We start from the raw sequence: 11,431 nt of genomic DNA, 5'->3' as shown, positions 1-11,431 counted from the left end.
GAGCGACTTTGGCTTGTCTTCTGTCAGAAACAGCCGCAAATATGGTTATAATTCTGTCTGTCAACCCACATAATTGGCGGCTGCACGCTTGTGGGCAAAGAGTACATAGATTAGTTAAGAATTTGTCAGCTGGGTGCGGTGGCTCATGCCTGTAATCCCAGCACTTTGGGAGGCCAAGGCCAGCGGATCACGAGGTCAGGAGATCGAGACCATCCTGGCTAACACGGTGAAACCCCGTCTCTACTAAAAATACAAAAAATTAGCCGGGCATGGTGGCGGGCGCCTGTAGTCCCAGCTACTCAGGAGGCTGAGGCAGGAGAATGGCGTGAACCAAGGAGGCAGAGCTTGCAGTGAGCCGAGATTGCGCCATTGCACTCCAGCTTGGGTGACAGAGTGAGATTCCATCTAAAGAAAAAAAAAAAATTGTCTTGGTTGGCTTGAAATTTGAACCTAGTGTCTTATCCTGTAGTGATTACCTCTCTTAAACACATATAAATTTCCAACTTAATATCTTAGAAGAATATTTGTGTCTTATTTTGGATAAACTTGAGTTAGAAATCTCATGGCAATTAAATTCTGAAATTTCTGATTGAGCCTATCTTAAGAGTCTATAACTTGGATGACCATTCACAGTTTGAATGGAAAATGGGGTCACTTATTGTTAAAGCCAGAAACTAAACAGAGTCAATATTTAGAAATTAACTACTTTTCTAAACCTCATAACCTTGCATTTTCAGTTTTTGGGGAAATGTTTTAATCTATTCTAGGGACTAACCGGTGTACACTGGTTAAATGACTCGTCACTTGTCCAAATTATGTTAAGACTGGGGAGGGGGTGGCTTATGCATCTGAAATCTCGTCTTGTTTTAGGAAGAATTGCTCTGAATATCTACGGACCTGGAGGCTAAGAAAGACATTCATGAAAGACTGACAAATCAAATCAAATCCAGAAGTATTTAAAACAAAGGTGCATCAGGAGAAAGTCAGGCTTAACCTAGAAATTCAAGAATGATTCAACACAGAAAAGTCTATTACAGTAATTCATTAGGTTAGGGGAAGGCAGTGTCAGGGGTGGGACCAGGCAAGGCCCTGGAGGAAGCAAGGCTCTCCTTTCCCACTTTAGCTTGGGCAGGGTGGGGCATACAGCCCACAGACACATTTCAACTTCGGTGTCATTCTGTACGCAACATTGTTCCTCAGTCTAGCATGGCTTGGCAGCTTTAGCAGACGCAGCGAAATCTTATTACACAACCAAAAAATTTTCACCTTCTCAAAGAGGAACAAAGGTTTTCTTTGTTCTGGGAAGAATTCTCATTCTAATCAATGGGCTCTTAATGCCTTCTTAGGCACTTCATCTAAAACTTATATACCATAGATCCAAACTGAAATCCTCACTTTGAAATATCTTTTGAATACCTTGATTTAGTGAGTTTGCCCCATGTAGTCTCAAGATTACACACCTAGACGGAGAAGGCCTCGCTGGAAGCAGAGCTGAGAGGCAGCACCTTCAATCCTGACTTCATTCGTCTGATGCATGTGGTGGATGCTCATGGAAAGATCCATTTGCCTTTTGTATGTGTTCTTAAAGCTGAGACTGTGGGTCCCTGTATATCAAAGCCAAGAACAGGGAACTAGGGGAGAGGCTGGGACTCCTGTTTCATTCTCAGAGGCTACTTATCAACTGTTTGAAGGCATTGGTGGAATGATGCCCTGGTGACCCTTCCACCGGCGGGATCCACAAAGACCATCAGCTGGGCTCTGCCTGAGTGATCTGAGAACGCCTTCCTCTTGATTTCTCATGCCCTCCTGACTGACTGCCTTTCCAATTTAAATGGTGGCATCTGTCTCAGGAGAAATCCAATTGTTCTTTCCATTTTCAAGGATTCCTGAGGACTTCACTCTGCAGGTCTGGCTCCACTGGGAACCTGAGAGCATTCAGGGAGGAGGTGGACTCCAAATGTACTGTGGGCAGATGGGCTCCAGCAACCGGGAGGCGGATCCATTAACACATCAAAAGAAGAAAAGCCACAAGGCCATGTTAATAGGCACGTTTTAAAAAGAAGACAAGCTGGCTGGGCGCAGCGGCTCAAGCCTGTAATCCCAGCACTTTGGGAGGCTGAGGCGGGTGGATCACGAGGTCGAGAGATGGAGACCATCCTGGCCAACATGTTGAAACCCCATCTCTACTAAAAATACAAAAATTAGCTGGGTGAGGTGGCATGCACCCGTGGTCCCAGCTATTTGGGAGGCTGAGGCAGAAGAATCGCTCAAACCCAGGAGGCAGAGGTTGCAGTGAGCCTAGATCGCGCCACTGCACTCCAGCCTGGCAACAGAGTGAGATTCCGCCTCAAAATAAATAAATAAAATAAAATAAAAAAGACAAGCTGTTTCAAATCAGTGGGAGAGAATGACTGTTGTGAAGCTAATTAGCTAGTCATTTGGGAAAATAAATAAAGCTTGACCCTAAAGTAGATTCCAGATAGATTATAGAAGTAAGCATTAAAAGTATAAAGCTGTTACAAAAGATACAGGGGAACATATTTATGACCTTAAATGGAACCAAAATACACAGAGCAAAGGATATACACGAAAGAATGATGTAACTACATCAAAGTAAAAACAACACACCACAAAGTTAAAAGACAATTGATAGGTGAGAAGAAAATATTTGCAACATATGACAAAAAATGAGCAGCAAGAATCACATATATTAAGCGGAAAAAGGCCGGGCGCGGTGGCTCATGCCTGTAATTCCAGCACTTTGGGAGGCCGAGGTGGGTGGATCACGAGGTCAAAAGATTGAGACCATCCTGGCCAACATGCTGAAACTCTGTCTCTACTAAAAATACAAAAATTAGCTGGGCGTGGTGGCACGTGCCTCTAGTCCCATCTACTTGGGAGGCTGAAGCAGGAGAATCACTTCAACCCGGGAGGCGGAGGTTGCAGTGAGCGGAGATCGCGCCACTGCACTCCAGCCTGGCAACAGAGCGAGACTCCGTCTCAAAACAAACAAAGAGGAAAAAGATACACTATCCATAGAGAAATTAACTAAACTGCAAAAGTTTATTTAGTAAATGGTCCTGGCACAACTGGCTATTTTCCTGGAAGTAGAGAATGTGGACTCCTAGTCCCTACATAACCCCCAAATAAATAGATAAAATGTATTAAACATAAAACAAAAACCAGTAAGTATCTTGAATGAGAATTTAGAAGAATATATTTTTAAATTAATTTGGGACAAAGAAAGGCTTTTTTTTTTTTTTTGATGGAGTCTCGCTCTGTCGCCCAGGCTGGAGTGCAGTGGTGCGATCTCGGCTCACTGCAAGCTCCGCCTCCCGGGTTCACGCCATTCTCCTGCCTCAGCCTCCCGAGTAGCTGAGCTTACGGGCGCCCGCCACCACGCCCGGCTAATTTTTTGTATTTTTAGTAGAGACTGGGTTTCACTGTGTTACCCAGGATGGTCTCGATGTCCTGACCTCGTGATCCGCCCACCTCGGCCTCCCAAAGTGCTGGGATCGCAGGCGTGAGCCACTGCGCCGGCCCATATTTTTTTTTTTTTTTTTTTTAAATTGGCTTTTAAACCAAGACAGAAATCTCTAGGATTTTTTCCAGCGTACTTCTTTGACAACCTAAAATATCTGTAAATTTTTTTCTGGCAAATAAATTTAAAAAGCAAAGCTGAAGGGTGAAACAGACTGGGGAAAGAAACGTTCTCAATGCCTTTGACAGATAAAATGTTAATATCCATAATATCCACAAAGCTTTCCAAAACTGGTTAAAAAAAAAAAAAGGGCCCCACCCCCTCCCCCGTATCCGCCGCCATCCGGGCCGGGACCGGGCACCCTGTGCCGCCGCCCCGGCGCCTTGGACCCGCGGCCTGAGCCCGGGCCGGCCCGCTAGTGCCTGGATCCCCGGCCCACGAGTGCCTGGCCCGGCCCCGCCGGCCTACTGGGTGCGGGTGGGGAGGGCAGGGCCGGACTATGCGGGCCCCGCGGGCTGGGAGGGCGCCGGTTCGTCGCCGCGAAATGCCACCCCAGCCTGACCCGAGGAGGCCCGGCGGCCCACAGGCGCAGGCACCAGGGATCCCCGCCCGCCGCCCTCTCCCCCTTAGCGGCCGGGCCGCCGGGAAGTGACACGTTGTTCTTTGGCACTGGCTGGAGCTGCGCAGGGAGGGCGCAGGGAGGGCGCAGGGGCGGGAGGCGGTGACGGCCGGCAGGGAGGAGCCCCCGGCCACGCTCGTCCTCCAGGCCGACCCTCACTTGCCTGAAACCGGCTCCTCGATGGCCGCTGCTCGCCCTTCCTTTTAGGGCCCGACTCCCGCCCTTCCTGGACTGCCCTCCCGGGCGGCAGCAGGCCTCTCTTCTGGCCCAGTGCGGGTTCCCCGGCGGCAGGCGTACCCTGTGTGCCCCTGGGCCAGGCCCGAACCCGGCGTCCCCTGGTGGGGGGTAGGGACACCGAAGCCCAAGCAGCTAGCCCCGTTCGTGATCCGGGAGCCTGGTGCCAGCCAGACCTGGAATTTCTGGTCTGGTTGGTCTTGGGCCCCGCGGAGCCACGTTGATACCCCTCACCTCCCAACCTCAGGCCCTCGGATGCCCAGAACCTGTAGCCCGCACCGTGGACTTATTCTTAACCGAGGGGGTGCTGGGGGCACCCTGATGTGGCACCAAATGAAATGAACAAACTCCACAGTCCACAGGTCCCCCACCCACCCCATCCCCCGGACTCCCACAGCCAGAGTTTCCCCCCGGGGCAGACAGCGCCGGTGGTGTTCAGTAAGCCACAAGAGACACAAATGAACACGCCTTCTCAGCCCCTCCAGCACTTCTACCCTAGCCGGGCCCAGCCCCTGAGCAGTGCAGCCTCCAGAGTGCAGAGCACAGCCCCTGCCGCCCCGGCCCAGCTGCCCATGTCTACCCTGCTGGATCCCAGGAAATGATGATCCCTTCCCAGATCTCCTACCCAGCCTCCCAAGGGGCCTACTACATCCCTGGACAGGGATGCACAGCAGTACCTTGTGCAGCCAGGAGCCCCAGGCTTCTATCCAGGTGCAAGCCCCAGGCTTCTATCCAGGTGCAAGCCCTACAGAATTTAGGATCTACTCTGGCACCTACTAACCAGCCCAAGGGGTACAGCAATTTCCCACTTGCGTGGCCTCCGCCCCAGTTTTGATGAACCAGCCACCCCAGATTGCTCCCAAGAGGGAGTGTAAGACGATCCGAATTCGAGATCAAAACCAAGGAGGAGATCATGTCTGGGGCCCGCATTGCTTCCACACCCACCCTTCCCCAAATGGAAGCGGTCTGGAGCCTCAAGCTAATGGGGAGACGCCCCAGGTTGCTGTCATTGTTCGGCCAGATGACCGATCACAGGGGGCAATCATTGCAACCGGCCAGGGCTACCTGGCCCAGAGTACAGCCCTTGAGAATCCCAGCATTCATCACCTTCTCTGACCCCATCACCATCCCCAATCTTGGAATCGGGGTCTGAGCCTAATCTCGCAGTCCTCTCTATCCCTGGGGACCCTATGACACAAATGTCTGTAGAAGAATCAACCCCCATCTCCCATGAAACTGGGGAGCCATATTGCCTCTCTCCAGAACGCACTCCTCTTGACGAACCCATACTGGAAGTAGAAGTGACTCTCAGCAAACCAGTTCCAGAATCTGAATTCTCTTCCAGTCCTCTCCAGGCTCCCACCCCTCTGGCATCTCACACAGTGGAAATTCATGAGCCTAATGGCATGGTCCCATCTGAAGATCTGGAACCAGAGGTGGAGTCAAGCCCAGAGCTTGCTCCTCCCCCAGCTTACCCCTTGGAATCCCCTGTACCCATTGCTCCAACTGCCCAACCTGAGGAACTGCTCAACAGAGCCCCCTCGCCACCAGTTGTGGACTTAAGCCCAGTCAGTGAGCCAGAGGAGCAGGCCAAGGAGGTGACAGCATCAGTGGCGCCCCCTCTGCCACTCCAGCTATGGCTCCTTCAGCTACTTCCCCAGCTCAGGAGGAGGAAATGGAGGAAGAGGAAGAAGAAGAGGGAGAAAGAGAAGCAGGAGAAGCTGAGAGTGAGAAGGGAGGAGAGGAGATGCTCCCTCTAGAGAGTACCCCTGTTCCAGCCAACTTGTCTCAGAATTTGGAGGCAGCAGCAGCCACTCAAGTGGCAGTATCTGTGCCAAAGAAGAGATGGAAAATTAAGGATCTAAATAAGAAGGAGGCTGTGGGAGACCTTCTGGATGCCTTCAAGGAGGGGAACCCGGCAGTACCAGAGGTGGAAAATCAGCCTCCTGCAGGCAGCAATCCAGGCCCAGAGTCTGAGGGCAGCAGTGTGCCCCCATGTCCTGAGGAAGCAGATGAGACCTGGGACTCAAAGGAAGACAAAATTCACAATGCTGAGAACATCCAGCCCGGGGAACAGAAGTATGAACATAAATCAGATCAGTGGAAGCCTCTAAACCTAGAGGAGAAAAAAACGTTATGACCATGAGTTCTTGCTTGGTTTTCAGTTCATCTTTGCCAGTATGCAGAAGCCAGAGGGATTGCCCCATATCAGTGATGTAGTGCTGGACAAGGCCAATAAAACATCACTGTGGCCACTGGACCCCACTAGACTACAAGGCATAAATTGTGGCCCAGACTTCACTCTGTCCTTTGCCGACCTTGGCCGGCCAGCCCTTAGCAGCCGTGGGCCCTCAAGGGGGTGGGCCAGCTGGCCTGGGACCCTGGCGCTCTCTGCAGGGCCCCCAAAAGGAACCACGCAAGATCATTGCCACAGTGTTAATGACCGAAGATATAAAACCGAACAAAGCAGAGAGAGCCTGGAAACCCAGCAGCAGACGGATGGCAGCTGATAAGGATCCAGGGGAAGAGGATGCTGATGGCAGCAAAACCCAGGACCTATTCCATAGGGTGTGCTCCATCCTGAATAAGCTGACATCCCAGATGTTCCAGCAGCTGATGAAGCAAGTGACGCAGCTGGCCATCGACACTGAGGAACGCCTCAAAGGGGTCACAGACCTCATTTTTGAGAAGGCCATTTCAGAGCCCAACTTCTCTGTGGCCTATGCAACATGTGCTGCTGCCTCATGGCGCTGAAAGTGCCCACTACAGAAGAGCCAACAGTGACCGTGCACTTCCGAAAGCTGTTGTTGAATTGATGTCAGAAGGAGTTTGAGAAAGACAAAGATGATAATGAGGTTTTTGAGAAGAAGCAAAAAGAGATGGATGAAGCTGCTACGGCAGAGGAATGAGAACGCCTGAAGGAAGGGCTGGAAGAGGCTCGGGACATAGCCCGGTGGTGCTGTTTAGGGAATATCAAGTTTATTGGGGAGTTGTTCAAGCTGAAGATGTTAAGAGAGGCAATAATGAATGACTGTGTGGTCAAACTGCTTAAGAATCATGATGAAAAGTCCCTCGAGTGCCTTTGTCGTCTGCTTACCACCATTGGCAAAGACCTGGACTTTGAAAAAGCCAAGCCCCGAATGGATCAGTATTTCAACCAGAAGGAAAAAAATCATTAAAGAAAAGAAGACGTCATCCTGTATCTGCTTTATGCTAAAGGACGCGCTGGGTCTGCGAGGGAGCAGTTGGGTGCCACACCGAGGGGATCAGGGTCCCAAGACCATTGACCAGATCCATAAGGGGGGCGAGATGGAAGAACATCGGGAGCACATCAAAGTGCAGCAGCTCATGGCCAAGGGCAGTGACAAGCATCAGGGTGGCCCTCCAGGCCCGCCCATCAGTCGTGGACTTCCACTTGTGGATGATGGTGGCTGGAACACAGTTCCCATCAGCAAAGGCAGCTGCCCCATTGACACCTCATGACTCACCAAGATCACCAAGCCTGGCTCCATCGATTCTAACAACCAGCTCTTTGCACCTGGAAGGCGACTGAGCTGGGGCAAGGGCAGCAGCAGAGGCTCAGGAGCCAAGCCCTCAGACGCAGCATCAGAAGCTGCTCACCCAGTTGCTAGTACCTTGAATCTCTTCTCGGCCCTTCAACAAGCGGTACCCACAGAAAGCACAGATAATAGACGCGTGGTGCAGAGGCGTAACTTGAGCCGGGAAAGAGGCGAGACAGCTGAGGACCGGGGAGACTGCCTAGAGAGGAGTGAATGGGTAGGGGACCGTGGGGACTGGCTTGATCATGCGCAGACACCTGCTACCAAGCAGAGCTTCAGCAAGGAAGTAGAGGAGCGGAGTAGAGAATGGCCCTCCCAGCCTGAGGGGCTGCGCAAGGCAGCTAGCCTCATGGAGGATCAGGACCATGGGTGGGATGCCATGAAGCGAGACGCTACCCTACCCCCAGTGAGCCCCCCGAAGGTGACACTCTCTGAGGAGGAGTTAGAAAAGAAATCCAAGGCCATCAGTGAGGAATACCTCTATCTCAATGACATGAAGGAGTCAGTCCAGTGTGTGCACAAGCTGGCCTCACCCTCCCTGCTCTTCATCTTTGTACGCCATGGTGTCAAGTCTACGCTGGAGCGCAGTGCCATTGCTGGTGAGCATATGGGGCATATGCTGCACCAGCTGCTCTGTGCTGGACACTTGTCTGCTGCTCAGTACTACCAAGGGCTGTATGAAATCTTGGCATTGGCTGAGGACATGGAAATTGACATCCTCCACACATGTGGTTCTACCTAGCGGAACTGGTAACACCCATTCTGCAGGAAGGTGGGTGCCCATGGGGGAGCTGTTCAGGGAGATTACAAAGCCTCTGAGACCACTGGGCAAAGCTGCTTCCCTGTTGCTGGAGATCCCAGGCCTCCTGTGCAAAAGCCTGGGTCCTAAAAAGGTGGGGACGCTATGGCAAGAAGCCAGGCTTAGCTGGAAGGAATTTCTACCTGAAGGCCAGGACATTGGTGCATTCGTCGCTGAACAGAGAGTGGAGTATACCCTGGGAGAGGAGTCGGAAGCTCCTGGCCAGAGGGCACTCCCCTCCGAGGAGTTGAGCTGGCAGATGGAGAAGCTGCTGAAGGAGGACAGCAGTAACCAGCAGGTGTTCGACTCGATAGAAGCCAACCTGAGAGTGAGCAGTAGATAGCATCCAACACGTTAGTTCGAGCCCTCATGACGGCTGTCTGCTATTCTGTAATTATTTTTGAGACTCCCCTCCAAGTGGACGTTGCAGTGCTGAAAGCGCAAGTGAAGCTGCTGCAGAAATACCTATGTGAGGAGCAGAAGGAGCTGCAGTCACTCTACGCCCTCTAGGCCCTTGTAGTGACCTTAGAACAGCCTCCCAACCTGCTGAGGATGTTCTTTGATGCACTGCATGATGAGGACGTGGTGGAGGATGCCTTCTACAGTTGGGAGAGTAGCAAGGACCCCGCTGAGCAGCAGGGCAAGGGTGTGGCCCTTAAATCTGTCACACCCTTCTTCAAATGGCTCCATGAGGCACAGGAGGAGTCTGACCACAACTGAGGGCTGGTGGGTCCGGGGACCTGGAGCCCCATGGACACACAGATGGTCCGGCTAGCCGCCTGGACTACAGGGGAGCGGCAGCAGCGGCGGTGGCAGTGGGTGCCTGCAGTGCGATGTGTCTGAACTAATAAAGTGGTTGAAGAGGCAGGATGGCTTGGGGCTGCCTGGGGCCCCCCTCCAGGATGCCGCCAGGTGTCCTTCTCCTCCCCCGGGGGCACAGAGATATATTATATATAAAGTCTTGAAATTTGGTGTGTCTTGAGGGGGCAGGGGCACCAACGCCCGCCCCTGGGGTCCTTTTTTTTTATTTTCTGAAAATCACTCTCAGGAATGCTGTCCTCGCTGCTGGGGGCATATGTCCCAGCTCCTGCACCACCCCTGCTGCTGCCTGGGCAGGGGGAAGGCGGGGCACGATGCCTGTAATTATTAAACATGAATTCAATTTAAAAAAAAAGCACAAACATCTCAATGGAGAGGTAGTAAAATGTAGTTAAAATCTTAGTTTTAAAAGAGGGCTTAAAAAGTCATTTGATTTTTAAAATTATTTGACCTCTTTCAGTGCATCATATATTTGGGGTTCAACAACCAGAAACAGCAAGGGAGAAAGCCACGATGATGGGAGCTGGTTTGGCTGAGAAATCTCAAGGGTCCAGGAGCTCCTTAACCCTACATCAGTCATAGAAGAGGGCTTGCCAGAAGCAGCATGTTGACATAACTCCAGGTCATGATTATGGCTTCCTCTGTCCCTAATCTGTCCATCTCTGCTCTGTCCTAAGACCTCAGGTGACCAGCCCTCACAACGTCTCAAAGGCTTGTCACATGCCATTACTTTCCTGTGTTTTCTGACAATTCTATAAAAAACAAAAACAAAACCCAACAAGAGAGTTTCAGTGATAAAAGGGCATTCTTAGGCTCTTAGGTTCCAGAACATGTTTAAGAAGAATAATAGCCAAGTGCAGTGGCTCACACCTGTACTCCCAGCACTTTGGGAAGCCAAGGTAGGAGAATCACTTGAGCCCAGGAGTTCAAGGCCAGCCTGGGCAACATGGCAAAACCCCCTCTCTACAAAAAATATAAAAATTAGCCAGACATGTTGGCATGCATTCCCAGCTACTCGGGAGGCTGAGGTGGGAGTGCTGTGAGCCATAACAGTGCTGCTGCAGTCCAGCCTGAGCAACGGAGTGATACCCCGTTTCAAAAAAAAAAAAAAAGTCCTGTGTACTAGATCAACCTCCTCAAGTCGTACAAAGCTCGAAAATTTGAATTAAGTAGAATTCATGAACAAAATGTTTTTCAGAGGGGGATAACAAATCTAGCCACAAATGGAAAATTTCCTTCAAAATATCAAATACTCTAAACACTATGGCAAATATTGTTCTTCTTATCAACAAACCAAAAATCATATCTAGAGGTGTATGATTTTTATTAACTTCAAATGATTTCAGCTTACCAGCACCCCTCAGTGTCCAGCCTTATCTCTCCACTTCCCTTGGGTTCAGTCTTTTCTCTTGAGTTAGGAGGTTATCTGGGCAGTGTCCTTTCTGTCTGTGTTGTTCCATTCTATCACCCACTTGCATTTGCCCCCTCTGTCCTTCAGTACATTTTCCCCCATGATGCTCTGGCCACAATGACCTGGTGTCTCCATCTCTGCTGCTTCTCATTCCCCTGAATGCAGTCTCATGTTTTCTTAAGGCTGTGAACTTTTTGTGATTGCTAAACACTAAGAGCTTCTCAAAATGAGACCCCATTCTCTAAACAGAACCTACAGTTGAGATTCCAGGGAAGGCCAGCTGGCTGCCAGCCCCAGAAGCACTCTGCTATGTAAGACATTGTCTATGGAGCATCAAGGTCACTTGAGGCCTTGGAAGGACATTCAGGAAAGGAGTTACTAGGTCTGAATTTCTGGAGATTCTTTTAGTAGAGAAGAATGAGGGATTTATGGCTGCTCTTCTTTTTTTTTTTTTAATTCTTCCTGTCTAACTAAAATTTTGTACATTATGATCAATATCTTCCTAACT

General features: G+C 50.7%; 1 pseudogene; it reads left to right on the top strand.

Moving 5' to 3' along the window:
• The first annotated feature begins 4,645 nt into the window (after window positions 1-4,645).
• LOC129043712 (eukaryotic translation initiation factor 4 gamma 1-like) lies at window positions 4,646-9,657 on the top strand (annotated as a pseudogene).
• Window positions 9,658-11,431: the final 1,774 nt, after the last annotated feature.

Source organism: Pongo pygmaeus, chromosome 13, assembly GCF_028885625.2.
Source record: "Pongo pygmaeus isolate AG05252 chromosome 13, NHGRI_mPonPyg2-v2.0_pri, whole genome shotgun sequence".
NCBI classification, from domain to species: Eukaryota; Metazoa; Chordata; class Mammalia; order Primates; family Hominidae; genus Pongo; species Pongo pygmaeus.
The sequence above is the reverse complement of the archived record's forward strand: the minus strand, read 5'-3'. Positions and strand labels throughout refer to the sequence as shown.